The following is a 27,682-nucleotide window of genomic DNA, read 5'->3' as shown; positions in this document are numbered from 1 at the left end:
TTCATTTCCCATCCAAATCTAGAAGCTAAGACAGCTAAAATACCCATGATTGGAATTTATTAGTTTGAATTTAGACCTAAAAAATTCAATACTTATCACATATCCCTTTTCACACATTTGTTGTTTTTCTCTTAATTTCTTAATACAAGTACATTTAAAATAATGTTAAATTTGAGTGACTATGGGAAAGATCCAGGCTTTTGCCCAAAAGGAAAACAAGTGGCAGCAACTTAGCTTCCAAAGTCAGAAGCAGTCAAGGTTATCTGAAGAGAAATGCGGAGTCCCACAAGTTTAAATGCAGATCGAATGACAAAAGTTGGTTCCTTCTTAGAGATTCCACCTTTCTCCCAGTCTTTGAGGATCAGACATCCCTTATCATATTCAAGAACCCCTACACCTGTGCCCTGAATCCCATCCTCTCCTTCTTCCCCTGAGACCTTCCCCTTCTATCACCCTGTACCTTCAGCCTTGTTTTCTTTCTATTGGAAATATCCCTTTGAGCTACAAATATGCTTGTTTCTCCTTTCCCTGACTTCATATTATCCTCTGGCTACTATATAATTTATATCTTCCCTTCTCATTAACGCATCTCCATGTTCATACTTCCCACTCCTTAACCCACTGTAAACTGGCTTCCACTCCACCGCTCAAAAGACTTCTCTCTGGAATTACTTCCTATCTGATAAATCCAAAGAGCCTTTTCTAATCTTTATCCAGTAGTGTGCCAGTAAACGTTGAACAACTACCTTCTCACAGCAGGACTTGAAGAGCCTGAATTTGTAATGTATTCCACTTTCGGTGGTGCAAATACATTTGCCATGGCTGATTTTAGCTATCAATTTGGCATCAACCAGCTTGCAAACCTCCTGAAAATTTAAAATATCAGCTCTGTGAGCGATTACAAGCCTGCTGAACCCTCTGTTACAGGGGACTCTGTTGATCACTCCTGCTTACTTCAACTTCCCATTCTCTTGTATTCCACAGCACTGCTGCCTTTGAGACTCCTCCTCCCTTTTTGACCATTTCTTGCTTGTTACATTCTTGGCTCCTCTTCCTACTCTTGCTTAAGAGTTAAGGTTCCCTAAGGTCTGTGCTCTGTCCAATGCTGTTTTCTCAACAAACTTTTCTGGTGAAATCAAATAAAGTCTTACAGTTTCAAACATATATCTCTTACACAAAAGCTCTACCCTAACTTGCTGATGGATATCTCTACCTGAAGGTCAGACAGGATCCTCAAACCCAAAATGTCATAATCTTTCCCATAATCCGGCTTCACTATCTCTATGTAAAGCACTGCTTTATCTCTTAAAGAATTCTTAAATTCATCTTTGCCTCTTCATTCCCATCACTTCTGCTATTTCTGAAAGCTGGACTCAACTATAAAGCCATCTACAAGATTCAAAGTTTGTTCAGTGTCCTTCCCTAGTGTCAAATTGTACAGTGGGTCATCAATCACTGGTAGTATTTCTCAAGATGTGTATTGTGTTTTAAAGGGGAATAAAAGGGGTTTTGTGGTCAAGTAAGTCTAAGAATCACTGAATTAAACAAAGCAAAGTGTTGTTTTTACTTTTCATAACCTTTAATATGCTAATGGGCATTATGGATTTCTAAGAGGAATGGAATTTGCAGGGATGTGCAAATATATTAGACCAGCCAAACATTTTTTAAGGTGGGAAGAAGGAGTGAGTTAAAACACTATTACCTGAAAAAAAAAAAAAAAAAAGTCAAACTCACAGAAACAGAGAGGAAAGAAGTGGCTGCGAGGGGTTGATGGATGGAGGAAATAGGGAGAGGCTGGTAAAAGTGTACAAACATTCAGTTATGAGATGGGTAAGGCCTGAGGATCTAACGTATTACATGGTGACTACAGTTGATGACACTGTATTGCATGATTGAAATTTGCTAGGAGAGTAGAACTTAAATGTTCTCAACCACAACAAAAAAACAGTAAATATGTGAGGTGATGAATGTGTTAATTAACTTGATGGGGGGAATCCTTTCACAATGTATATGTATATCAAATCATATGCTGTATGCTTTAAATATCTTACAATTTTATTTGTCAATTATATCTCAATAAAGCTTTAAAAAAAAACCCTGTTATCTGGGAGTCGAGTTCAATCTCTCTCCCCTATTGCAACAGTCTCGAATAAAGTCTTCCTTTAAAAAAACCCACTCTTACCACCTCGCAATACATCAGCATTCCTCAGAACACAGTTCAGTGTGACTCTGGTCTATAGAACAAGAGTCAAAAACCTCAAGAAATACAAAACCCTCTTTGACTTCATCTCTGCCTACCACTCCAACCTCAAATCTTTCTGCTCCCTGCCTCACATCTTAAACTTCAACACTACATTTTTGTAGTTCGTCATATAAACCATGCTGTTTGCCTGCATTCTTTGTTCATGCTGTCCTCTAAGTCCCCTAAGCAGGAGTTTCTCTTCATCAGCTTTCTTTCTTTTTTTTTTTTTATAAATTTATTTATTTATTTATTTTTGGCTGCGTTGGGTCTTCATTGCTGCATGTGGGCTTTCTCTAGTTGTGGCGAGTGGGGGCTACTCTTCGTTGCGGTGTGCGGGCTTCTCGTTGCAGTGGCTTCTCTTGTTGAGGAGCACGGGCTCCAGGAGCACAGGCTTCAGTAGTTGTGGCTCGTGGGCTCTAGAGCGCAGGCTCAGTAGTTGTGGCACATGGGCTTAGTTGCTCTGAGGCACGTGGGATCTTCCCGGACCAGGGCTTGAACCCGTGTCCCCTGCATTAGCAGGCGGATTCTTAACCACTGCGCCACCAGAGAAGCCCTTCATCAGCTCTCTTGTCCAGATAACGCATACTTCAATACTCAGTTCCAGTATCATTTCTTCCAGAAATTCCTTTTTGGTTTTTCCAGCACCTGCCATGTGAGCTAGATGCCTACCTTTGGTGTTGGTACACAATGTACCTCTCTATTATTGTACTCACTGCATTGCTCTATTGAAATATATCTGTTTCCTTCCAGACTGTGAATTCCTTGAAGGCAGGGACCCCATCTTACTCATTTTCACCATCTAACATACATTAAGCTTGTCTTTTTATTTTGATATTTTGATATGGGGCTCCCTGATCCTGGAGAGACTATCCCTCCCAAGGGCTAGTTAATTACAAGAGATAGTAAAGGACTCATCTGCAAGCATGCTTTTCATATGCAAACCAACCAATCCCAATCCCATACCCTTAAGCACATCCTTTATTGAGCTCCCAAAGAGTTGTTAGGCTCCAGGCAACTATTCCCTTGCCCTCATCACCCCCAGGCCAGGTAACAGACAACTAGAGATAGTCCCTCTACCCTAGAGCCTGCTAAAATTATTCAAACTAGCTAATCCTAAAGCCTGCTTACCCTACCTCCTCAGTTCCTTCCGCAGAAACTACAGTCAAAGCTCTTGCCTGTGTTTTCTCTTCACTCCCTCTGCCTCTTGACCAACTCTGGTACTTCCCACGTGGCCCTGCCTGGCACATTGTGCAGTGCCTCCTGATCCTAGGGATCTGTGAGTTTAAATTTCTTCCTTCATGACAATCTTGTCCATGTCTGTGTGTCTTACCATACCTGATTAAAACAAATTCCGAGTACCTTTTAAGACTCTGTCACATGGTAGATATTCAACAGACGTTTATTCAATTAATTAATCAATTAATTAGTTCACTGTCGGCAAGAAGACAAAAACTGCCACCCTAAGTCAGCCTGCTAGTTCTTCCACCATTTTTAAATCTAACCCTTAAATTTAGTAATAGTGAGGACAGTCCATAAATTAAGGCAATGTTAACACTGAGATGGTCTAGTTAAAATTCTGTCTGGGGGATGGCAGGAGAATCCCCTTCCAGCCCTAAGAGCCCATCATTTCTGTATGAGAAGCATGAGTGCATAAAGATGTTGCTGAAGGTCGTCCTAAAACACTCTGGATCCTTTAAGCAAATGTGGAAGGAGACCATGCCCTTCATTTCTAGTTAAGCCTGGACACTGAATCAGTTATGAGTCATTGTGTTGCAGGTACCAGAAAATTCCACCTCAAACTGACTTAAACAGTAATAACTCGCTGTCATACAATGGATACGTCTAGAGGCAGATGGTTGCCCTTAATTAAGGTTAAAAACAACTAAAACAAAAAATTCTTTCAAGAAAACATATAGATGCCATAAAACAATATTAAATGGGAGAAAAAAGAACACACTAACACAGGCTTCAGGACAAGGGTTACATGAGGTCAGGGGAAGGTCAGGGGATGAGATGGGGAGGAGGCCATATGGTTAAGATTCAGATTATTTGTCAAGGTTGTTACATTTGTTTTGCATAGTGAGTTTGAGGGTGCTTCTTACATAATTGAAAACAATAAATTACATAAACAAACACATTTAGTTGGAAGCAGAGCTAGAACTAGAACAAAAATTTTTTTATCCTACTCCAGAGTTCTAGGTCACTCCTGCAAAGAAACAAAAGCTGTTGTCACTGGGGTGCAGGCTCTGTAACAGCGAGAAGGTTCAGGGAGACATAACCTTCTGTGCTCAGGCAGGTACAAAGTCAGGGCCTCACCCTTTGCTAAGAAAGAATTCACACGGAAGAATTTGAGATAAAATAAATAAGCATATTTCTCTCTTTTTTAATAGAGAACAAATTTAAAGAGTAGCCATTCCTAAATACAAGAGATTGATGGGATAAAATCAATCAACCAAGAACAACTATCAATTAGTGAGATGCTCCTTTCATTGTTAACTGAGAATTTGCAAATGCTGAATAATTCACTTTGGCATCAATAGTTAACACAATTTAGTCATAGGAGAGCTATCAGATTAAGAAGCTAAATCTTAGGTCACATTTTGATGAGTCAGACCCATAACAGGTAAGCCTGTCTCTTCTTTTATTGAATTAATCTCAAATGAACAGGACCTTGAAATAATATATCATGTGATATGTGAGGTTTACAGGCACTAGAAAAAAACAAAAGCATTTCAATATTTTCACCCTAACTCTTCATTGATGTTGTTGGGGATTGGGTGGAAGTGAAGGTAAAAACTAAGTGTGAGCCTCATAGGAATTTTTTTTTCTCCCTCAGACCATGTTTACAGTTTTCTCCTAATGGTTGGTCAAGTGTCTGACCAAAGCTGTGATTCCTCAGGCAAAGTAAAGTGAAGCTCAATTATTTTTTGTGATGATCAACATCAAGAGACAAACTAAATCACACAAGGAAAAAGAACTCTCAAAAACAGCTGTTTTACACTCTCTGCCTTCTTCCCCCACCCTCCCCCTGCCTCATAGGCTTATTCTTCAGGAAACTTTGTCTCAAATTCCCATCTACTCTTTTTCTCTATATGTAAGGCTTAAAAATAAGTTTGCTGATAGTACGGTGAGTTGACACAGTGTGGAACTTAAATATTTACCAGTAAACGATATCATCAAACATTGCAAAAGTCAGAGCATGCTTGTTTCTTTTTTGATCATGGTCAGCTTAACCACAGAGAGACAAAAGCCAGTGTGATGGTTGTCTCTGGCCTGCCTCACTAAGTTGTCCTGAATGTTCTAGAAATTGCTGAACAATCACCCTGTAGTTGTTTCCTTTTAGTCCTGTACACTTGGGCATGTCTACTAATGTCATAGTGGTTCTCTCCTGGTCAAGGACCTTGAATTCCAGGCTGGAAGTTTGAACACAAATCAGTAGAGAAGAAAGTTTTTGAACAAGGGTAATGTGAGTTGTGATTTGGAGGGCAGTTCATCTGACAGGAGAATGGGGAGACATAAGTTAGGCAGTTATTGTAACATTCTTTAGAGAGAGTAATGGTGTCCTGAGCTTGATAAGTCAAGATGAGTAGGTTAGAAGGTAGGGGACAGGGAATGATGAATTCAGTACTAAAGACGTTGAATTTAAGTTATTAAAAGGATATCAAATTTCAGCATATAATAGGAAATGCAGAAGTGATACTCCGGAAGCTAACATTAGGACTTAACCAAGGTGATAGTAGCCATCACTGAGGCTGTGAAAGACACCAGGTAGATCTGAAGGGTGAGTACCTGATCTCAGTGACTTAGGAAATTATAATAATTGCACAGATACTGGTAGAATCCCTTCCCTCACCATGCTTAGAGGCTTTATCATCCAGAGTCCTTCACAAACACACACACACACACACGCACACGCACACACACACACACACACACGCACACTCCAGGGTTCTCAAGGCTTTAGGGGAAGAAGAAGATGTATCTTATATCAGGGAGTAAAGACTTTTCCCCTACACTCTTAGATTCTGTGGTTGGGCCTGAGAATTAAACTGACAAAGATAGGTTAAGGGGAGAAAAGCATACACATTCTATTTGATGTTAATGTTTCTAGGTGTATGCAGAGGTCTTCATATAAAAGAAATGAAGACCCAAAGAAGTGGATGATCCTGAGAGCTTACATACCATGTTAACAAAGAGTGAGAAAAACTGGAGATGTGATAAGACAAAGGAAAAGGGGGCTTGGACTAGGGGTGGTAAACTGTGGGAAAGTGACTAGGAAGTAAATGGGGGAAAGTAATGAAGAGTAAGGGTTATGTAGTAAGGTTTTTTAATAGATTCATCTCAACATCTATATCCTGTCTTGGGTGATAAGAGTGTTCTCCTCTTTCTCCTACAGGGAGGGCATCTTTTTCACAGGAAATTTATGCCTTGCTTTTAGGGAGAAAGGAGGAGGGCAGAGAGCCTTTCCTGCATCTGCTATCTGCCTTCAGCTCAAAATAATCAATATGCCAAAGCAGCACATTGTGGGGCAGCATGTTCTGACCCTCTTTATTTGCCATTCTTGGCTTAGCAAATTTTGTAAAATACAACATAAACAAGATTTTAGCACACATGTATGAAGTATACCACAATATAAAACAGATACATACTGAAACTAAAATTATTTTGTTACTATGTTTAGAGCATTTATTTCATCATTGCAGCATCCTACCAAACTCGAATTTACTAAGCACTTTGGGAGTTGAGAAAATGAAACAGAAACCCAACTCTCAGTGATCATTTTTCAAAGTAAGGGAAATTAGATATAGACATAAGTAATGAATACTAATAAGCATAAGACAGGGTAGAAAGTCATGTAATAAGACAGGGATACAGAACACTATTCCAGACTTGGGGGGTGGGACAGGTGACAAGGCTCAGGTGCTTAGGACAGCTCCATGAAGGACAAGACAACCAAACTGGTCCTTGAAGCATAGCAGGACTTTGGAATGTGGAGATAAAGGAGATGGCTGTCACCAATAAGAGGAGCAATGACACGGAGCTGGGAAAATGTAGCTTGTGTGTGGATAAAAGCAAGTGTTTGGTTTGAGCCAAGGGCAGGATTTATTGAAGGGAGTAGAGGACTTTAAAATTGGAAATGTTGGTTCAGGTCAGGTCATGACAGCCTCAAAGGTCATGCACTAAGGACTTTGGACTTGACTCTGAAGCCAGGGGAGAGCTTCTGAAGGCTCGGGGGTGGGGAGGGTAGGGGGAGACATGGTGTGATCATGGTGACACTGGGTAAGATGGAAAGAGGAGGACAACCTGGAGGCGAGTAGAAATAAGGCTCCATCAAATTAAGATGCAGGGATTATATGTTATAATAGAGGGTCTGTGTCCACACTTCACAATGTCACGGCGCCCTATTTAAAATGGTTATGGGGCTTCCCTGGTGGCACAGTGGTTGAGAATCTGCCTGCCAATGCAGGGGACACGGGTTCGAGCCCTGGTCTGGGAAGATCCCACGTGCCGCGGAGCAACTGGGCCCGTGAGCCACAACTACTGAGCCTGCGCGTCTGGAGCCTGTGCTCCGCAACAAGAGAGGCCGCGATAGTGAGAGGCCTGCGCACCGCGATGAAGAGTGGCCCCCGCTTGCCGCAACTTAGAGAAAAGCCCTCGCACAGAAACGGAGACCCAACACAGCCAAAAATAAATAAATAAATAAATAAATAAAATATAAAAAAAAAAAATGGTTATGTTCTCAAACTAGGATAGAGAGGCAAGTTTCTCTGTCTTAATATGGATTTCAGCCTAAGGATATTTTGTAAAGGTCAAATTACTCACAGAAATAAAGCATCTTTTTGGAATAACTCTGCTAAAACACGGGACACCATGGAAGAATCACACAGGGCAGTGTCAGCTGCTTTCAGTGAGTACAGATAACAACTCTTGAACCTTCAGAGACTCCTTTGATCCACAAGTAAGGTGACATTCAGGTTTATTTTAAGTGTTACCACTCTGTTCATAAGAATGGTAGCTAAGAGAGAAAAACAATCGAAACTGATCTTTATTCAATACCACAATCAATGGTAAATGATGTTAATTGGATAGGTTTATGGTTCTACGTAAGTATTTTTTGAGGCCAAAGACTGAGGTAATATCAGGCAACACAGCCTAAGGCTTTTAAGTGAATTCCAGTGTTGGCTGTTGAAACTTTCGAATTGATTAGACCTGATGCGTCCAACTAATCCTTGATATATTTATGGGTAATGGAGAGAAATGAGACTTTGTCCTTCACACTGGCAGTTTCTTCATTCATTAAATCATTCACCTTTGTTCTTTTGCCCTTCCTGGCACTTGTAATCATATAGAGAGAGAAATATTAACCACATAAAAACATACAAGAAGGGCTTCCCTGGTGGCGCAGTGGTTGAGAATCTGCCTGCCAATGCAGGGGACATGGGTTCGAGCCCTGATCTGGGAAGATCCCACATGCCGCGGAGGAACTGGGCCCATGAGCCACAACTACTGAGCCTGCGTGTCTGGAGCCTGTGCTCCGCAACGAGGGAGGCCGCGATAGTGAGAGGCCCGTGCACCGCGATTAAGAGTGGCCCCCGCTCGCCGCAACTAGAGAAAGCCCTCAGAAGCGAAAGCACAGAAACGAAGACCCAACACAGCCAAAAATAAATAAATAAATTTATAAAAACATACAAGTAAATATAGGTTTAGAAACAGCGGTAAGTATTCTGAAAGGGTAAGAACCAGGCACTGTGAGAATGAGGGGATGGATGGATGTAGGTGATCAGAGAAAGATTCTGGAAGGAAGAGGTATTTAAACTGAAGTAGACATTAGCCATGAAAAGAAGGGCAGCATTTCACAGGAAGACAGAATCTCAAGTCTAGTTAACTGTAATAATTTACAACAAAATTACATGACCCCAGTATACATTCTCTTGGACCTAGAGGTACAACATAGAAATATTATAGCTCATCTAACAATATGTGAAAATGTCACTCATTAATTTTAAATAGCAATTTGCAATACTATGGTTATAAACTATTTGGCTTGGGGCAATATATTTCCATGTCTTATGAAATTATTAATTCTCATTAAATGCTAATGATCCTTACTGTGAAGATTAGAGCTAATTACGTACTCCTTTCACCAACAGTAATTTATTAGTTAGTCATGATGAATCTGGTAAATGTTTCTGTGTTAGTTGGCCAAAGTAAGTTTTATGGACCAGATACCAACACCACAAAGCACATACATAAACAAATACTTAGAAAAATAAATACTGCCATCGTCAGATAATAAAGTTGGAAAACAGATGGACAACAGGACTAAACGTTATGATATATGAAATAATTATCCAACTAACATTAGTCAGGTGACCATACATGCTGTTTCCATGGTTACAGGCACTGGTGTAACAGGACAGTGTGGTGAGCAGGTTTACCTCATCACCCTGTCAAAATCAAAACTGAAAACAATTGAAGTCTTTAGAGCTGGATTTCTTGACTGAAGTACTAACAATAGGTAAAACTGCTCTTACAGATTCATTTCTTTCAATTTGGAACAAATTGAAGCCATGTAAGAGCATAGTGCTAACTCAAGAGTTTGGCAATAAATTTAAATTGTTAAAGTTGAGCTTTGAATATTTCAAATATGTTGTAGATTTAAAATTCTGAGGATTACATGGGATTACACATATCATAAATTTTTTTTAGTAGTATAAATTAAGTTTCATGGTAAATAAAAACATGACATTTATCCAAGAAATGTACTATATTTTCATTTGCAAACTTTTGTATATTTTATTATATCTTACATGGTGTGTATTACAATTAATAGTTGCCACTTATTTAGGAGACCCTGTTATAGAACATACCTAATTTGTTTTTTAAATGTAGAAAATTCATCACTCATTATAAAAAGATAGCCTTTGGCTTTAAAAAGTGTATTTTCTCATATCATTTAAAAATAAATCTATTCAGGGGACTTCTCTGGTGGTTCAGTGGTAAAGAATCCACCTTACAATGGAGGGGACGTGGGTTCTATCCCTGGTCAGGGAACTAAGATCCCACATGCCACAGGGCAACTAAGCCACGCACCACAACTATGAGGCCTCGCACCTCAACTAAAGAGAAAACCCACGCGCCACAACTAGAGAGAAGCCCACGTGCCGTAAGGAAATATCCTATGTGCTGCAACTAAGAAAGACCCAACACAGCCAAAAATAAATAAAATAAATAATGAAAACAAACAAAAAAACCTTAAAAAATAAATCTATTCATAAAAATTAAGTGTAATAGAATGGATAAACAACAATGTCCTATTGTACAGCACAGGAAACTATATTCAATATCCTATAATAAACCATAATGGAAAAGAAAAAGTAAATTAAAAGAAAGAAAAAAAAATTAAGTGTATATATAATTCTTCTGATATATATGTATATATCAACTAACTCAATCATATTCAAATACACCAATTTTAAAGTTACAAGTATGCTATAAACATATAACATATGTCATTTCCTAACATGGGGCGGAAGCCCTTTGGGAACTCTCCCCAGCGTGTACTGAATGCCCTCCTCACTGAGCACAGTCTGATTTCCTGCAGGAAGATTTTTGCCTAATCTTTCTTCTGCTCCACACGGTGCATTTTTAGAGATCTCCAAATGCTGTGAACAGTCAATTAAATAAAACAAAATTTAATTAAACCTATGCATGAAAAATTGAAAGGAGTGTCTTAGAGCAGACCTTGCTCTACTGTCAAAGGCAGTTCTATGGGGAAGCATATCAGGCACAGTGTTTTGAGCCACTGGAAATTAATATTACAATGAATCAACCATGTAACATAAAAAAGAATTCCCCATCACCCTCGGGGAGATGGGTCAAGGCAGACTGAAGGGGCAGCAAGATAGTCACATTAATTCTAGGAGAAGAGTTTGATGAATGAAATGCAGGAATAAGTGAGTTAGTATTTCCTATTCTTTCTTTCTTTTTTTTTTTAATTAGAGTATAGTTGCTTTACAGTGTTGGGTAGTATTTCTTATTCTTTCGATTACGAAAGTCGCAAGGATTCCCCAGGAAGAACAAGGAGCTACAGTGTTATTAACACGCTTCACAAAACTATAATTGTGATCATAATTTCTTCCTGGTAAAGACCTGGAGATAGAGCTAGGGAAAAGCTCTCACTTGGTATACAGGCAATGACACTCTTTTTTCTATGTATACTACTACAACTAAATTAGGGAGTACATCTGCTTAAAGGGAAGGCAATTTAGAATTGAGCTAAACTCAAACTGTATAATTTCTTCATTAGTAAACAGGGATACCACTATGTATCTCTCACAGTGTTGAGGAGATTCTATGATGCCACATATATAAAGTCCTTAGCACAGTGCCTGGCATACAGTAGGAGCTCAGTAAGTGTGCATGTATACGTCATCATGATCAAGAGCATCATCAAATGAACCACATCATCTTTGCCATCACACTCTTTATATCCAGGATATTTTATTCACAAAATTGGACAATGTTAGTATTACAGAAATATTCCAGAATCCAAACCCAACATTTGTCCCCAAACTAAATTACATTTTAACCTCCCTCTACTATAGAAAGCATGAAGCTAAACCAGCTTTAACACAGTTCCACCTCTTCCATGGCAGAGTTTCAGAAATTTTTTCCAAATAAGTATTAATAATATTTTAAATTCAGAAAAATCAGGTCCTGCCTTAGTTCCTAAATAACTGGGTTTTTCCTATTAATTACCAGATACTTTTAGAGCTGAAAGTGAAATGATCTAGACAAGACACTCATGGTAAAAAGCACAGAATGGTTAAGAGGCGTGCCTATGACTCTGAATTCAGCACAGGACGGGACTGGTAGAGGTCTCCTGACCAGATGCCAGACTATCTCCATCACCACAGATGCATCCAGTACATACCCAGCTACACCGAAGAGCTTCCCACTTACCAATTAAATAGCATACTACCAAGGACCATCCAGGCTTTCCTTCTTAACAGATACTTTTACGCAAAACACTGAGTCCTCTGAGTTTCTAACAAACCAAATAGAGACTAAAAACACTAACTTAGGTATCGTAGTTGAAATAATATTTCCTACCAAAGAGTTAAAAAGTGTTTTTATGTGTAAACACTACTAAGTCACTAAGTATATTTGAAGCATGTAAATTATACACATTGTGTGGGAATACTTACTTTAATATTCATTTGTTTTACTGAGAATTCTGAGTGCTAGGTCAACTTATTGACTCAGATTCCAAAAGGATACCTGTAGGACAAAACTGTCTTTTTCACCAATGACCTAGTTTATTCTTCAAAAGAATTTAAAATAAATATTACGATGTTTATCCAAGACAATCATTCCTACACTCATCTTCCGGCATCTAAAATACCTGTCCTCCTTTTCCTAAAGTAAATTTACATTTAGAGAAAGAGTTTTAATAACAGATTTTTTTCTAGCCTGGAATTTGATAAGTTTATCGATGTAAGATAAAAATTCAAACTCCAATTTCACTATCTGGCTATAAAATTGAATGCCATTCTGGGACAATATAAGTGCCAATATTATTAACTTTATTTGTACCTTCTCCAGTTCTTTTTTCTTTATATGTAAATGAAAAGAATTCCTTTGATTTACAATGTCTGTCTCAACAATCAGCTTCCCTCTGTAAAGGAGTCTATCACATATTGTCATGTTACTTCTTTGAGTAAACTCTGACTTCAAAATTTATCCCATCCATAGCAGAAGCATCAGTGTAGGATCTTTCTTGTTCTCATTTGTTTCTTTGTGCTCTCTCTCTTTTAAACCTGTTTATCTTGCTTAAATGGAAAACATCAGTGAATCCATCTAAGCTCAAAGGAAAAGAATAGCAGTTATAAAACCTCTGCCATAACTATGATTATTCTACAGCCCTTCTTCAATTTCCAGGATCAAAAAATAACAATAAACTTCAGATTTCTAAATTTCTTTCACATGTCATTTTTTTAAAACAAACACAAAACCGGGAAAGTTACTATTTTTGTTCTTATTATGAAGAAGAAAATAGAACTAAGCAGAGTAAAAAACAAACAAAGTCAAAGAAACCAATAAAAGCAAGAAAAGGATGAAGAAAACAATAAAGTCTAACATTTCCAAAGAAGATTCACCCTGAAATATTTTTCTTAGTTTCATCCTCAGTTATGTCAAAGTTTAGAACAATACAGTTATTTTTTGAAGCAACAATTTGATTTTTTGTTTTCATACTAAGATGTGTTTTATGGAAAAGCAGATAATAAAACAAAAAATAATTCTTAATTAAAAAAAATTGAAGTTATAGTTGAAACTTTACAAGGAGTAAAGTTGAAACTTCCCACTCTGGAATCTCACCCCATAGTGATACCACTCCCATCTTTCTGGCTTTCTTCTAGTTTATATTACTGTATCTCAAAATAACCCCTTTATTCTGCTATTTCTTGATTTTTGTTTGCTGTTCATACTGTCCTCTGATTTCTTCCTATGGAAAATGAATTTCACACCTACCCACCCCCACCAAACAAACAAACCATCTTCCCTCCTCCCAATGCAGTTATAGCACAATCAGTCAACCTTCTATGACTCATTTTCAGGACCATGCATCTACAAAGCAAAGCCACACAAGGTTCTAGTGTGTAACCTTTCCCCAGCTATTTCCTTTGCTTGGTTTTCTCTGTATCTGCCTCTGAATCATCCATACACTCTCCTGAACAAACTGCCAATCTTCTGAAGGGTTGGGGAGAGGTGGCTGACCTGCTCTGGGAGTCCAAGTAATGTCTCTCAAATAATTCTGCAAATGTCGGTGCCACTCTGGGCCCCTTCTCTCAGAGACTCCTGCTTCCTACAAATTCCTGTGGCTTTCTGGAGCTCTGCAGAGAGAAGCTGGCTTTCCACCAACAGTCTTGGGTTTCCACCTTATTCACACTGCTAAATCAGGTATCACTCCCCCGCTTATGCAATCTTTGTTGATATCTGTTGTCTGTTGTCATTTCCTCCCATTCTCTTTGTTCTTGCGGGTTTGTTCCTTTTTATTCATTTAATATCCTTTGAGTGTGGTTTACAGAGGGAACACAAATAAATGCATCTGTCCAATCCACCATGATTAACCAGAAGGATTTGTTGTGATTATTTGTAAAGCATGATTTTCTATGGGTTTTTTTTTAACGTAACCACACCCATTTCTCTTTTGTCCACTTCTAGTTATCTGCCAGTAAGTCTGATTAACTAATTGGGATGGATTTTTTTTTTATAACATTTTTGCCATTCTTTTGCCATTTTCCCCACTTGATGGCACCCTTCTCCAAGATCCATTATCTTCATGTTTCTTTCCCTTTCTCTCTCTCTCTATCTCAACAAGAAATTTGACCTTAGGGGCAGGAGAGAAACACACAAACTTATTCATACTAGGGTGTAAATGATTGACATCATTAAAAAGTGCTTCCCAGGATTTTAATACAATGAAAAATTCTAAATTGAAGTTAAGGTACACTGGAATTTCCCAAGATGTATTTTGGAAACTCTCTCTGGGAACAGGAATATGTTGGGAGAAAAGTGGAGTCGAGTAAAAAATAAGAGAGAATGGGAAGAGAAAATAAAGTAGGAGGGACTAACAGAGAAGATAAGATTGGTGATAATGTCCAATTTCAAGAGATAATTTAATAACTTTTTTCCTAGATATGCAGATTTGGAAGAAACCAGAATAAATATATTAAGAAAACAAAGACACTCTCGTGAGATAGATAACACTCAGGAAAGTTCTTTGGAAAATACAAAGCACTATAAAAATATTAAAAGGTATCAAATTCAATAAGTATTTACTATTGTGGAACTTCCAGAAACATGCCCTTATTTATGTACAGCATTCAAGTCAAATACCATAAATTACTACAAATTTCCATTCATTTATACACACCCACTAGCTTTTCTATTTTCTCCCAGTGGCCTTTATGCAAAAGTCTTTGCCTTCTAAAAATGACTCCATGAAGCAATTTCGTTATGATGGATAATTAAGGGCTCTGTTACCTTTTGGAGGCCACTGATATTTCTTCTTGAACTTTTCTATGGAATTAATTTTCCTATACTTGCTCAGTTTTGCAAGTTTCCTAAACTTGTTCAGTTTACAGGAAGAAGTCAAATCATTTCAAGGTCCATAAAACCAAACGAACAGCAGACAGTGGTTAATTAGGCTGAAGGAATCTTAGCAGCTACAAGTCTATTAGTAGCTGGACACAGGGACTTCCACCAGTGGTTTTCCCAGTATTTCAAATATGAAAACTCTGTTTGAATGCCAAAATACCTCCACACCTGAAATACATATGACCAAAAAACCCCACAAATATTAGTAATGCTTTTGAGTGCATCTGTATCTTCCTAATCGTAACAGCATCTGTATACGTTTGAGAATTAGCACACAGACAAGAGTTGGTGAGCCTAGAGGCCAAGGGGCCTCAGTAATTTTTGACCCACAAGTAGGCAACCATTGACCTACAGCTTCCCCTGCCCGTGTTTTTTGTCTTCCAGTAGAGAATAATTAATTTCTCACTTAAAACGAGAGGAAATGAGAGAAATTCAGACATAGCTGTGGCAAGTTTCTACCTTATTGGTTCTCTTGTTAAATCTGGGAATTGATTCTTCTCTTTTTTTAGTAAGATTTTTTTTTTTTAATGTGGACCATTTTTTAAGTCTTTATTGAATTCGTTACAATATTGTTTCTGTTATATGTTTTGGGTTTTTTTGTTTGTTTGTTTGGTTTTGGCTGAGAGGCACGTGGGATCTTAGCACCCCGACCAGGGATCAAACCTGCACCCCCCTGCATTGGAAGGTGAAGTCTTAACCACTGGACAGCCAGGGAAGTCCCCACTGATTCGTTTTTAATCCAAATTATCTCCAGGTAGGAAATACAGCTTTGCAAGTTGTTGAATCTTTTAAAAGGCCTAACTGTAAAGCATTTACTGTCTGTGACAGTGGTTCTCAACAGTATCAGATTTAACAACCCTTTTCTATAATGAATATCCTTAATGTCCCCGTTCATAGCCTACTTTATCTATGACTGAAATAAACTAGTCCAAACAGCAATTTATTACTTCTCATGATTCTGTGGGTTCACAGGGCAGTTCTTCTGCTTGGTGTGGTGTCATGTGGGGCTCAGGACAGCTCAGAGGTCAAAATGGTCTCACTCACACAACTGGCAGTTGGTGCTGGCTACTGGCTGGAAGCTCAGCTGGGCAGATTGGCCAAGGCCACACCTCTCTTCCAGGTGGGCCCCTCCAAGTGAGGGCTGGGGCCTCTTCGTAGCATGGCAGCTGGGTTCTAAAAACCTGGCTATTTCATTAGATCTTGTAGTGTAGTCATATCTGAGCATTTACATATTGAATACATACTTTGTGAATTATTTTCTTCTATTCCTCTGTTAAATTACAGTTGGGGTGCTGTTTTCATTTTTTAAAACATCGTGCCTGTAGTTAGGTTCCATTATCTAAGAATTTCATTTGAGGGTACGTGATAGATGATGCTTCCAAAGATGGCCACAACAATCTCTCTCATCGCACGGCTTCTTTGACAATATAACCTCACCACTCCAACATCAAGAGATGGTTTCCCCTTTCCTTGAATTTGGGCAGACCCCATGACCTGGTTTGACCAATAGAATCCAGCAAAAAGATGCTGTGTAACTTTGGGGGGCTTGGCTTAAGAGGTTTGCAGTGTCTACCTTTGCTCCAGGAAACGAGTGATTTCCTTGATGTTGCAGTAACTACACGACTGACTATATTAATACCCTATTCAACTAACTGTGTACATCAGAGCCGGGACTAAGGTGAGGGGAGGGAGGTACTCATCTTGGGCACAAAATTTAAAGGGCTCCTTAAATGTAAACTCAGTAATCAAGATCAACAATATTTTGATGCAATCTTTTAAGACATAAAATTAATGGATACCAAGGGGAAGGGGGAGGGATGAACTGGGAGATTGGGATTGACATATATACACTATTGATACTATGTATAAAATAGATTACTAATGATAACCTACTGTATAGCACAGGGAACTCTACTCAATGCTCTGTGGTGACCTAAATGGGAAGGAAATCCAAAAAAGAGGGGATATATGTATATGTACAGCTGATTCACTTGGCTGTACAGCAGAAACTAACAACATTGTAAAGCAACTATACTCCAAAAAAAATTAATTAAAAAAATATCAAATTAATGCCAAAAAAATCTATGATGAACAAAGTAACAAAACTTTAAAGACAGGATATACAGAGTAAGTTTTCCAGTAATTCTGACACAATATCTTTATATCATTTAAACTTCCCTGTCCATAATGACTTTTCTTAAATTATGAGTCTTTTTTGTGTAGCTTCTGATAAATCTCTTCAGTATTACTTTACACTGAAGGGCTACTGATTTACACTTGTATTAAAGTACTACTGACATATTTGTAGTAGGATATAGCTCAGGGTGCTTTTTTTTTTTTTTTTTTCTATTGAGATAGAGTTGACATACAATACTATGTTAGTTTCAGGTGTACTACACACTGATTTGACATTTGCAATACATTATGAAATGATCATCAGGAGAAGTCCAGTAACCATCTATCCCCACACTAAGTTATTACAATATCATTGACCATATTCCTTAGTTCAGTGTACCCTTTTAAACTCTGGCAGGACTCAGGAATATTTTTCATTGTGCAGAACTGAATCGAGCTTTGAGGGACATCAAGCACACCCGGCCCCCTCCTCTAAGGGCCAGTGGTACCTCACATATCAAATCATTGTGTCAACCCAAACTGCCCCACGTTTCCAAACCCACTGACAGCGTAGGGGCTGCCCTGAGTGAGAACCTGGAGATGATCATCAGAGTATGAGTGAAACAAATAAACAGGCTGTATGTAAGCATCTTTTGAAAACTGTCTTGGTTACACAACTAAGGTTGATTTGAACTTTAATTAAGTCACACGTGAAGGCTCTCTAGGGTTTTTAAAAATTCAAGAGCCTTTAAGATATGATATTGCACGTCCTGCTTTAAAAACTAGATAATGATAAAAGCTTAAAGCTGAAGCAACCACACACTAATCACAATATTCCATTTAAAGCTCTCCACTGGAAGCCCTATAACAACTATACTGTTATTCATCTCTTTCGTCTAGCCACAAATAAGGTAATTAAGGGTTATTATGTTTTATTTAGTCATGTCTTTCACTATTTTGTTCCAAAATTCAGGCTTTTTGATTTTGGTAGTATGTCATGCAACTCAACAAATTATTTCCTTTGCATTAATTCACAATACAGGCATACCTTGTTTTTACTGTGCTTTGCCTTACTGTGCTTCACAGATATACTGCATTTTTTTACAAAGTGAAGGTTTGTGGCAACCCTGCATCAAGCAAGTCTATCGGTGTCATTTTTCCAACAGCATTTGCTCACTTCGTGTCTCTGTGTCACATTTTGGTAACTCTCACAATATTTCAGATTTTTTCATTACTATTATATTTGCTATGGTGATCCGTGATCACTGATCTGTGATGTTACCACTATACTTGTTTTAGCATTTTTCAGCAGTAAAGTATTTTAAAATTAAGGTGGGTACATTGTTTTTTTAGACATAATGCTATTGCACACTTAACAGACTACAGTATAGTGTAAACATAACTTTTATATGCACTGGGAAACCAAAAACTTCATGTGACTCGCTTTACGGCAGTAGTCTAGAACCAAACCCACAACATCTCCGACATATGCCCATAATCAACTTTTCATTCCCAAGTCCCTTTGTAGGGGAAAAAGAATAAGATTTATGCGAAGAAATGTCCCAAACGCCCATACATTAAAAAAAGCTCCTAAAACTTATGGATTTTGCTGTGGTTATCAACTAGGAAAGCGCATATAAATTCTAGGGTTTTTGTTTTGTTTTGTTTTGTTTTGGCAATGGCAAAATCTAATAAGTATTAAGTCAGAGTAACTGAAAACAATTTCAGGTGCACCTCTAAGATTTTCCCTCCACCTTAATGGTGGGCTACTTAACTCCATTTAAAGGTACATGTTTTTGACCACATCACTTCTTAACCCCATGTCCCAAACATTTAATCATACATTTAATTTAACTAACAGTTATAATCACAACACTCTGAGCACTCTTAATTGTAACTAGATGTCTTAGATTATTAAAACGAAGAGTCTTTACTAAAAAACATCCCTGTCTTCTTGGTTATTTGGAAAATTAAGAATAGGGCTGGTGTTCCCAGGGCCATCAACCATAATATGCCGCAGACTAGTAGATCACCCTGTAGGTTCCTTTGGGTTCTATAGGATTTTGTGAGTTTTCCAAAACTTGTTCCAGCCACAAAGAGGACAGTTAACTTAATTAACTAATAAATAACTTGAACTGTCCATTTTTTCCTGTTGTCCTACAAGATCTTACATTAGAATTCAGACATTAAAGAATAAGGCAGATATTACAAATCGCTTGCCTTCTGAAATTCCTAAAACATGAAGTTTTCAGATGGCCTATAAAAATCTGATCGCTTATCTTATAAAAATGCTGTAACAGTGGGAGAGATATACCAAATAAACTGTCCAATCCCCACCCCCGGTGTTTTTTTGTAAACAGAGTAAGTCCCCAGTGAGACTTTTTAAACCTAATTATTGATTTATGATCTCAAAACTATTTCATTAGGAAGCTTTCCTTCCCATTTTGGCAATCTATTTTTGGCACAAGAATCTAGGCCAAATACAAAGTTTATTGAATAATTTCTGGAATGAAAACTGTTGAAAATTCCCTATAAATATACTCTGAGTTTAGAGCATTAAAATGGTATTAAAAACTCAGTCTACAATACAAAGTACGTTATTATACGCTCCAATAAAATATATGTCTTTAAGGCAAATTTACAGGACTGTAGCCTCCATCCTGCAGTAGAGTCAAAATTATGTTTCATCTAAAGCATGAAATTTGGTGAGTACCAAATTCATCTTGCTGTGTCCTCTGTGAATACACTCCTTTGTTTATCAGCCATCACTAACATTTATTAACTATCTTCAAAATACAGTCCTTTCCCTCAAGAAGTTTAAGATATGGGTAAAAGTATAGAAGATGATATAAAGCCATTGCTATACTGTGAACATTTGTATAGAAATTCCAAAATGGAAAACTAGAAAAGTATTTAAAATATTTTCTAAGTTCGGTAAATGGCTTCTTGCATTCCTTCAGGCATTACAGAACATACTAAAAATACAAAATAATGAGGCATCATCCACAGAGCAGCAAAGACACACCTGTGAGAAGAGGTCATCTGACTCGGAAACTAAGGCCGCCTCAGAGACCTTCACTTACATGGGCTCCTTCCAAGATACAGTAACCAATTTTATATTCGTAATTTTGTATTCTTCTCCTTTAGTGGACTTGAGGACATGGGGAGGGGGAAGGGGAAGCTGGGACAAAGTGAGAATGTAGCACTGACACATATACACTACCAAATGTAAAATAGATAGCTAGTGGGAAGCAGCCGCATAGCACAGGGAGATCAGCTCCATGCTGTGACCACCTAGAGGGGTGGGATAGGGAGGATGGGAGGGAGACGCAAGAGGGAGGAGATATGCGGATATATGTATATGTACAGCTGATTCACTTTGTTATACAGCAGAAACTAACACAACATTGTAAAGCGATTATACTCCAATAAAGATGTTAAAAAAAAAAAAAAAAGCCTCCGAAACCGCATGAACTGCAGACCCCACAAAATCTGGATCTGCCCCAGCGAGAGAATAAACAATATGTGATTTCCATGTGAGTAGGATACTTGGCTGAGATAATTTCAAAACACTGTAACCAGAGAGATAGAACAGGTTCCTGGATGATAGAACTCAATCCTATTAAAATGTCAAGTCTCTCAAAATCAAATTGAGCATTTAATGCAAGTGCAATAAATATTCCAACAGCATTTAGAAAGCATAACAAGACTTTGGGAAAATCTGGGAAACATCTGGAAAAAAATAAGAATCACCAAGAAATTTTTGGAAAAGACAATTGAATGTGAGATGCAGAGTTGAGGGGAAAATGACTGCTTTTCCAGAAACAAAACATATTATAAACCCTCAACAATTTAAACCACGTGGTACTACTGTAAAAAATGTACACGCTGAACAAAACAAACGTTAGGACGTCTAAAAAATTAATAAATGATAAAAGAGGTACACAAATTCAATAGGAGAGGGAAGAAGTGTTAGGAAAATGGTGATGGTACAATTGGTTAGATCTTTGGGAGTGAAAATCGATTTAGATCTTAATCTTATACCCTTCTCTCAGATAAACTAAACAGATGAAGTAGTGAAATATTTTTTAAAAGATCAAATTAGGGGGCTTCCCTGGTGGCGCAGTGGTTGAGAATCTGCCTGCCAATGCAGGGGACATGGGTTCGAGCCCTGGTCTGGGAAGATCCCACATGCCGCGGAGCAACTGAGCCCGTGAGCCACAACTACTGAGCCTGCACATCTGGAGCCTGTGCTCCGCACGCAACAAGAGAGGCCGCGATAGTGAGAGGCCCGCGCACCGCGATGAAGAGTGGCCCCCACTTGCCACAACTAGAGAAAGCCCTCGCACGGAAACGAAGACCCAACACAGCCATAAATAAATAAATAAATAAACAAATACGTTAAAAAAAAATATCTGCACACACACACAAAACATTACAAATGAAAGGCAAGCAAGCTATGGGGATAAAATAGTGTCAGCAAGTATGCAAGATTAATATCAACTGTATATAAAGAGCTCATACAAATCTATAAGAAAAGCACCAAGATCCCAAAAGATAAATATGCAAAAATCATACACAAACAGTCTGGCAGTTCCTTAAAAGTTCAAACATGGAGTGACCATATGACCCGGCAATTGCATGCCTCGGTATATGCCCAAGAGGAGTGAGAATATATATCCACACAAAAACCTGTACATTAATGTTCAAAGAAGCATTAGTCATGACAATCAAAAAGTAGAAATAACCCAAATAACCATCAACTGATGAATGGAAATAAAATGTGTGAAATCCATACGATAGAATATTATTGGGCAATGAGAAAGAATGAAGTACCTGCTACAACATGGTTGAAGTTTGAAAACTTATGCTAAGAGAAAGAAGCCAGCCACAAAAGACCAATGTGTGATTATATGAAATACTGTATTCTATGAAATGCTCATATGATTCTATGAAATATCCAGAACAAGCAGACATAGGGAGATAGAAAGTAGAGATGAGTGGTTGCCCAGGCCTGGGGCAGGTTTCAGGGGAGGTGAGAAGTGACCACTAACGGGTACCAGGTTCCTCGCTGGAGTCATGAAAATGCTCTAAAATTAGCTATGGTGATGACTGCACAGCTCTGTGAATATACTAAAAATCATTGAACTATACACTATAACTGGGTTAATTGTATGGCATGTGAATTATGTCAATATACAGTACATTTATTCAATATGCAATATAGATAGTATATTCTATCACTATACTATATACTATAGCAATATACAATATTACAAATAGCTTTATTATAACAATCTGTTATTTTTTAAAAGCATGCACAGTCAAATCACAGAAGAGAGAGCAAGTTCACAAACATGAGGAAATTACCAACATCCCTAGTAATCAAAGAAATACAAATCAAAGCAATAAGGAGACACTATTCTTAGCAATAAAAATAATAGGGGGATAGTTTTTAAATGATAATTCTCACTGCTGCCAGAAGGATGGCAAAACAGATATTCTCATATATTGTTAGTGAGAGTGCAAAGTGGCACAGCCCTTTTTAAAAAATTTATTTATTTATTTATTTATTTTTGGCTGTGTTGGGTCTTCATTGCTGTGTGCGGGTTTGGGCTTTCTCTAGTTGCGGTGAGTGGGGGCTACTCTTCGTTGTGGTGTGCGGGCTTCTCATTGCGGTGGCTTCTCTTGTTGCGGAGCACGGGCTCTAGGCACATGGGCTTCAGTAGTTGTGGCACATGGGCTTAGTTGCTCCGTGGCATGTGGGATCTTCCCAGACCAGGGATCGAACCCGTGTCCCCTGCACTGGCAGGTGGATTCTTAACCACTGCACCTCCAGGGAAGTCCAGCACAGCTCTTTTTAAAGGTAGTTTAGCAATATATATCAAGAACTCCAAATACAGTAATACTCTGCCTCAGCAGTGCTGATTATAAAAACACCTACAAAATTCATCTTCTATATGAGGGGGGAAATCATTATATACAAAGATTCACATTTCTGTATTATGTATGACAGTGAAGAAATGAAACATCTTAAATGTTCGGTAATAGTGAAATAGTTAAGTGTTTGTGGTATACACACTAAATGGAATATTATGCAGCCACTAAAAATATGTCACATACTTGTCTGGGAAAATTATTATTACATGACATCAAGAGAAAAGTGACAGCACAAAAATGTATATACAATATGATTACAACTAAGCTAAACTTTTTCTCCTTTTTTTGTATTTTTAAATTATCTTTAATAAAGCATATTTATAAATTTTAACAAATATCAAAAAGAAAAGATAAAACAGCAACAATAACTACAATGCAAGGGACTACATGATGCTTGACTTATGGATGCTATAATGAGCACCAGAAATTCAGAGAAGAGTTTCAAACTCAACGTTTCAATGTTTCATCTGCAGGTGACTTGGAGTTTTAAGGCTTTTCTTCCTCCAACAAAATCATTCAATGAACTCATTTATAGACCCCTCGGCCCTGACATGTACAAACAAAAACCAATAAATACGGGATAATGTACACCTCAATCCATTTTATGAGATATGATTATTTTCCCTTCAGTCCTAACTCTGCTCTACAACTATATTTACAATAAACATTCACTCAAACTACTTCCAATCTAGATTTGTTAAATATGTTTTTAAAGAAAAGATAGTATATAACCTGCTTTAAATTGCCACAAATAGAATCAAATATGGCAACATCTTTAAGGAAAACTACTCACAATCAAAATAGAATACATTTTATTCTTTAAAAGAATATCCAGGTGGCAACATTCTGTATACAGTAGGTAATTTCATGTTATTTAATTTCAGAAATTTGGACTATTTCTTTGAAACAGAAAATGAAGCATTCACATAATTTTCATCATTGGTAATTTGGCACACAAAACTCTTCCCCCAAAAGGTAGATTATGGATAATAAAGTAAAGGAGGAAGGAGGACAGGATTTTAATAAAAAGTTGCAATTTATAAATTGTAATAATATAATTAAACAGAGTACAAGCCTTCAGAAATTTTGAGTTTTGAAACACTGAACGTTTAATCAGGAATCAATACTATCTATGAAGTACCTCTTGCCCTCCATCCACTTTCCTCCATCCTCTCATCTCCTTCCTGACAAAAATCAATATCATCAAAATGCTGTACAACTTTCCTCAAGACTACTTATTTTATTGAAGTCAAAAACTAAGTGAATACACTTGAGCTTCAAATTTAAGAAAACAAAACTGTGAGCTGCTTTATTCTACCTTGGCTCAGCCAATCAGAACCCAATGTTGCCTTGGAAACCCTCATGCTTATTAGCAAAATAACTCTGTTGCTCGATTCTTAAAGCATTAAATATCTACTTAGAAATCATTTAAAAATCTATTGATAAACAGTCAACATTTCAGAGAACAACAACAACAAGAACACAAAAATTTATTATCTGGGTTGCTTTCCCCTAATCATTATACGAGGACTCTACGAGATTAAGAGAACCATTTCACCCTGTTCTTATATCCATTTCTTGTTTGCCAAAAACTTTGAAAATATAAAGAGAGAAAATGCATATAGTCTGATTTTGTCTGTGTATACTGCATACCATATATTTCATTTCATCACACACAAATGTGTTTGTTAGATTCAATTACATTTAGTTATTTTGTATCATCCTTGGTGTACGTGAGGAAAATTTTAGAAACAAAACCTCTAACTGGATAAGAAGAAAACTGCAATGAATTACAAAAGTAGACACTATATTGGCCATATTCTCTGACTACAGCACTAGAAACACAAATTAATAAAATTAATTTTGGAAAAATAACACCTGAAAAAAATGTAACCTCTCCTATACAACTTTTTTTTTTTAATTTTATTTATTTATTTATTTATTTATTTATTTATGGCTGTGTTGGGTCTTCGTTTCTGTGCGAGGGCTTTCTCTAGTTGTGGCAAGTGGGGGCCACTCTTCATCACAGCGCGCGGGCCTCTCGTTATCCCGGCCTCTCTTGTTGTGGAGCACAGGCTCCAGACACGCAGGCTCAGTAATTGTGGCTCACGGGCCTAGTTGCTCCGCGGCATGTGGGATCTTCCCAGACCAGGGCTTGAATCCGTGTCCCCTTCATTGGCAGGCAGATTCTCAACCACTGCGCCACCAGGGAAGCCCCTCCTATACAACTTTTAAGTCAAAAAGCAAACCATAATTACAGATTACCTATAAAATAATGAAAATAAGAACACTTCTCTGTTTGGTAAGTATGGCTCTAATTGATTTCATTATTTTTTAAAAAATAAAAATATACAAACCAGCCTGTAACTAAAAGAGGAGAAAAGAAAAAGAACAAAACCAGAAATGACTTAAGGAAGATAATAAATAATAAATAATAAATATAAAAGGGAAAATTAGAAAAACAAAACAAACAAACAAGAAACCCTGGACTTACATACTGGCTGTTGTGCCCCCTCCTCCCAAGGCCCCCTTCAGATCCAAGGCTATTGCTGAGAATGTTGGCTGCTGCCGGCTCACAGCTGAATCCATCCTCTGGAATTACCCGCAGCCAAAGGAAGTTGCCTCGCCTAAGTTATGTCCCTTCATCAAGGGAGGCCCACATACAATGACTGGTCAGCGCAAGGATACAAATGCCTAGCCCTGTGCCTTGACCTGGCTCATCCATGAAAGGCTATTGCAGCCTCAGTGCTCTGCGTGGAAGCAGCTGAGGCTGCCATTGCAACCACAGTTCAACTTCTCCCTCTGCTTGAAGCTATTTCCCTTGCCTCACAAAGGAGTTGTTCCTGAGAGGCATCCTCAATAACTCCTACATGCAAATCTCACAGTCTCTGTTCCTAAGGTCATCCGATCAATTGGCGACAGCTGGTGCTGGAAGTGGTCCTGGGAAGGAGGCTTTAACATGAGATTCTGGAGCTGGATCACCCACTGGCCAGGTGGCATTGAAGACACATCACTGGTGGAGGATGGGGCACGGGTAGCCTCTGGCATAAGGTGGTGGTACAATTATTAAAATGTGCATGGCATGAAGGGGGGTTGCATACTGGTGAGAGGGAATGCACTGGTGAGTGCGGTATCTCAGGAGTTTGAGAGACGAGAGAGTAGTCTTTAGAAGGCTGTTGCTGGGAATTCCCTGGTGGTTCAGTGGTTAGGACTCCGTGCTTCCACTGCAGGGGGCACGGGTTTGATCCCTGGTCAGGGAACTAAGATCCCTCCAGCGGTGTGGCCAAAAAAAAAAAAAAAAGAAAGAAAAAAAAGGCCGTTGCTGAGGACAATGGATGCACCAGAGAAAGTCACTGAAAGACTGGAAGACTGAGGTTAATTAATCATCAATTAGAGGTGAGTGTGAAGTTAGACAGCCTCTTTGGCACCATTTAGAGACTCTCATCTCCTATGAGTGGAGACCAGAAAAGGCTGAGGCTCAAGCCCAGGACTCAATTATTATAGGAGTAGCCGAGCTTCAGAAGAGGCTGAATACACAGGCTTGGCCCATCTGCTACTTAAGAACAGGGCCCATTAGGAAGGAGTTGACCCTAAGGCATGTGATGGGGACACCTTGACTCCCACATTCTCCCCAGCCCCTGGGCCTGCAGAAGTGGCCCACTTCACCCTGTGAAAGGCCAGCACTCCCTCCTTGCTTGAAGATGATGCAGAGTCCTTTGCCTTGCAAGAACAAAGGCATTTCCCTCAGACCCAACCCCACCTCCCTTCTGGCCCTCAGACAAATAAGTAGGGTTAAGTCTACTTAACCTACATAGCCCAGCCTGCTAAGGGAGAGAAGAGATTATGCCCCTCAAAGGAGCCTCAGGACCAAGCTAGCATGTACCATCAGAAGCCAAGAGAGTGTTTGGATCAAAGGGTGTTGGATCGAAGTGAGTGGAAGACAAAGGAAAAGAATAAAGGAAAGGTGATCAGTATGGACAACCCTATGACACAGGATTTAACCCTTACAAGCATCCTGGAAGATAACGTCAACCCATGCTGGGATGGCTCTGAGAAGCTTGTAGGAAACACGTCTGCATTCGGTGAAGAGGGAATGCCAGAACTGCCACAGCAGACAGGAAAATAAAGGTCCCAAAGGTTCAGAGGAACATTCTAGAGAATGTTCTAAGGAAGAATTCTAAGAATGCTATGTCAGGTCAGCAAACTCACCCAGGGGACACT

This window comes from Balaenoptera acutorostrata, chromosome 3 (assembly GCF_949987535.1).
Source record: "Balaenoptera acutorostrata chromosome 3, mBalAcu1.1, whole genome shotgun sequence".
Lineage (NCBI taxonomy): Eukaryota > Metazoa > Chordata > Mammalia > Artiodactyla > Balaenopteridae > Balaenoptera > Balaenoptera acutorostrata.
Note: the sequence above shows the minus strand (reverse complement) of the source record.